The following is a 4,054-nucleotide window of genomic DNA, read 5'->3' as shown; positions in this document are numbered from 1 at the left end:
ATGGGAATTTAGTTATTTAATGCAGCCACTAATCTAATGTTCCCAATAAAATCTAAGCAGTTATTTCACAAAACCAAGGTTATAACTAGTAGACATGTGTTAATAATCTATACAACTTGGGGTGCCTGGGTGGCTCAGATGGTTAAGCGTCTGCCTTCGGCTCAGGTCATGCTCCCAGGGTCCTGGGATCGAGCTCCGCATCGGGCTCCCTGCTTGGCAGGGAGCCTGCTTCTCCCTCACCCTCCTGCTGTTCCCCCAGCTTGTGCTCTCTTGCTCTCTGTCAAACAAATAAATAAAATCTTAAAAAAAAAAATCTATACAATTTAACATTATACAAAAAAGGAGTTGACTACGAAATTGCCCTTGATTTTTGGTGGTCATCAAATTTCATGGCACAGATTACCAATAAAATTGTAAAAAACAGATTTTAAATATTTTCAATAAAATGGTAGAAATTTAATGAGCCTTTTAGTTTTCATATCGGGCTGAAGATTTAAAACATCAAGCCAGCCCCAGTCTGTAAACAAATGACATATAAATATTTACAATGACTGGTCAGGTTATTTAATTATAATGGTACTGGAGGACTACTCACCACTGGCAAAAAAGCAAACAAACAAAAAAACACCCTTTAGGGTTAATTTCTCAGTGCAAACAAGTATGTGTAAATACTGTGATAATATAAACTTGGAATCAAGACAATGATGGAAAATAACACACAAGTCAATTTTCTTTCTGATCTGTCTTCATAAAGCCTTCTGGCACCAAACGCCCAACACTGTTCCTCAATAAAACTAAATTAAGAAGAGTGAAATGACTCCACTTGCTGACGTTCTTCTACAGCATTATCTTTCACTAGGGCAAGGTTCAAGCTGCATTAACTTGCTTCTCTAGAGTGTGATTAGCTGAGCACCAAATGTATAAACTTATAGGACCGCTCAAATGCTGAACACACTTTTCAAACAGAAGCAAACACCTCCCCCCACCCCCGGCCGACCCAGTTGCTAGTTCCATGTGTCATGTTATTCTTGAAACTTACGTGGTTACCAATAAGAAAAGAATTAGGGAAGCTTTGAACATATCTTGTACTTTTTGTCAAGGCTAAAGTGCAAAATATTTCCATATTTTAATAGGAAAAAACATCAAACATACATAATAAAGGAACTGAAGTGACAGTAAAGCTTAAAAAAAAAAAAAAGCCTCCTGGGTGGCTCAGTCAGCTAAGCGTCTGCCTTTGGCTCAGGTCATGATCCCAGGGTCCTGGGATGGAGTCCCATGTTGGGATCCCAGCTCAGCGGGAGCCTGCTTCTCCCTCTCCCTCTGTGTGCACACTCACTCACTCCATCTCTTTCAAATAAATAAATAAAATCTTAAAAATATATATATATATATACTTGAAGACTACAGAAGACCAATTTAATTTTTCTTTCTTCAGTGAAATCTGTAGTGAACCAAGTTTTCCTAGAACTTGACATTTTGTTTGTTTTCTTTTTCCCAGGATCAGAAATTCCAAAATTCGAGGGAAAAAATGGAAAAAAAAAATAACATTGTGTGACAAATGGACATTAAGTTCATAAAGAATCATTTTTAAAAAATGAGATATTATGGAAGAAAATACCATGAAAATAATAATAATTTGAGAATGGTTTTTTTTTTTTTTAAAGATTTTATTTATTTATTTGACAGAGAGAGAGAGAGGGAACACAAGCGGGGGAGTGGGAGAAGGAGAAGCAGGCTTCCCGCGGAGCAGGGAGCCCGATGTGGGGCTCGATCCCAGGACCCTGGGATCATGACCTGAGCCGAAGGCAGACGCTTAACGACTGAGCCACCCAGGCACCCCGAGAATGGTTTTTTAGGCACACTAAATTTGAGCCTTGGTCTTCATGAAGATACTACAGCTTATATAGGAAACTATAAATATATAAGACTCCAGGAAAAAAAAGTCAAAATACATATTATTTAACATTCTGTAGGCCTAGAAAACTTGAGGGGAGGAAAAAGGATAGCCAACCGAATCTTCACTTAAGAATACAGAACTATGGGGGTGCCTGCCTGGCTCAGTTGGCAGAGCATGTGACTCTTGATCTCAGGGTTGTGAGTTCAAGCCCCACGTTGGATGTAGACATTACTTAAAAGTGAAATCTTGAAAAAAAAGAAAAAGAATACAGAACTATGAAAAATGGTTGGGTCAAAAGGGTGTGCCAAATGGAATCATAGTTTGTGAAATCATACAACTTAAATGTTTTTTTTTTTTTTTAAAGATTTTATTTATTTATTTGACAGAGAGAGAGACAGCGAGAGAGGGAACACAAGCAGGGGGAATGGGAGAGGGAGAAGCAGGCTTCCCGCCGGGCAGGGAGCCCGATGCGGGGCTGGATCCCAGGACCCTGGGATCATGACCCGAGCCGAAGGCAGACGCTGAACGCCTGAGCCACCCAGGCGCCCCACTTAAATGTATTTTTAAAAGGAAAGAAAAAGTACCAAATAATTACAGTTCCTTCCAAAAAGGAAATATTAAATTAAGGGGAAAATATTCTAATAGTGTAAATGAGCCTGGCTCAGAAAGCAAACCAAACCATGTATCCAAGATTCTATCCATAAAAGTAAAGACATTACATCTTTAATATTAAGGAAATAGGCTATAAAAAAGTTCATTCTCAGACATGGTTTTAGTAAAAGCTCATTTGTGCTCCTTTGTGGGTGCATAATAAAGTTCCATGGGTTTGTGCACTTTCCAGTATTACTCATGGATCAATTCCAAAGAAAAGGAGCCATTTAATACAGTGAACTGCCCACTGGCTGTTGTTATGTAAACGGTATATTACTGCTTCCCACTGGCTGTATCGAGGTTCATCTGGTTTGGTTTTCCTTTGCTCCGAAGTTCTTCTGACGCTGACCTCACAGCCAGAAACTTGGATAAGTGATCAACAGCGGCATAATCTTGTCTGCGTGCTATCATCTTTTTCTGTGAGTGTGGGATGATGCCTGAATCCTTAGTCAGTTTCACCAGCACCATCCAGTACTGGATCGATTGCCACGGTTGCATTGTTGTTATCAAGCTCACGCCAGGAATCATCAGATGTTTTGGTCCGTTTGGTACTAGGTCCTACCACAGTGGGAACTGTCTCCACCGTCTTCTGCTCCGCTCCCATTTTCAATCTGCTGTTTCTTGCCTCACTGTAATCTGTAGTCCTTCCTCAATGCTCTCACTGAGTGCTTGCTGATTATTGTGCTTGTTGATCCTGGCTAGTACTCTCTCTTGATGAACTTCATACTGATCACAACTTGGATAAATTTTGCTGATGAGTGCATTGAAGTTTGGGTCTGGCCTTAGTGATCTTTCAGAAACTAGCTTTTTCCGACAGGTAGGATATTCTTCGTTTGTTTTAAAGATTTATTGATTTATTTATTTTAGAGAGAGCATGAGCAGGGAGGGACAGAGGGAGAAGGAAAGAGAGAATCCCAAGCAGACTCCATGCTGAGTGTGGAGCCTGACTTGGGGCTCGATCTCATGACCCTGAGATCAAGACCTGAGCCAAAACCCAGAGTCGGACACTCAACCAACTGCACCACCCAAGCGCTCCAGGACAATCTTTATTGCCATTTCCAAGGGCTGTAATAGTGCAGTCTGCACGAAAACAATGTAAACACTCCTTTGCAGTCATAGTGTTCTTCAACATATCCAAACAAATTGGGCACATTAATTCACTGTGTAGACTTGGAGATGAAACCATAATTTCTAAGCCATCCGTTATTGCCTCCTGAGGTGTTCATTGTAATTCATACAAACTGAGTTCCCATGTTCTGCTTATGGTTGAGTTCCATTTGTCTGCATAGCGTGAGACCTCGCAGGTCCTGCCCCAGCCCAGGACTTGCTGGCCACAGCCAGACCCAGATTCAGGTATGAGCCTCCTAGTATCAAAACATATTTCTTAATGAAAAATGGCTTGAAATGAAAGTTAGTGCTAGATCTGGAGACTGAAATTTAGGAAAAGCTAAGAGGCATCTACTCATTTTTCAGCCAGAAGACTATTTTATAACTGACTTTCAAATC

General features: G+C 40.5%; 1 pseudogene; it reads right to left on the bottom strand.

Moving 5' to 3' along the window:
• Positions 1-2,680: 2,680 nt before the first annotated feature.
• Positions 2,681-3,835, bottom strand: LOC118550334 (E3 ubiquitin-protein ligase RING2 pseudogene; annotated as a pseudogene).
• Positions 3,836-4,054: the final 219 nt, after the last annotated feature.

Source organism: Halichoerus grypus, chromosome 6, assembly GCF_964656455.1.
Source record: "Halichoerus grypus chromosome 6, mHalGry1.hap1.1, whole genome shotgun sequence".
Classification (NCBI taxonomy): domain Eukaryota; kingdom Metazoa; phylum Chordata; class Mammalia; order Carnivora; family Phocidae; genus Halichoerus; species Halichoerus grypus.
The sequence above is the reverse complement of the archived record's forward strand: the minus strand, read 5'-3'. Positions and strand labels throughout refer to the sequence as shown.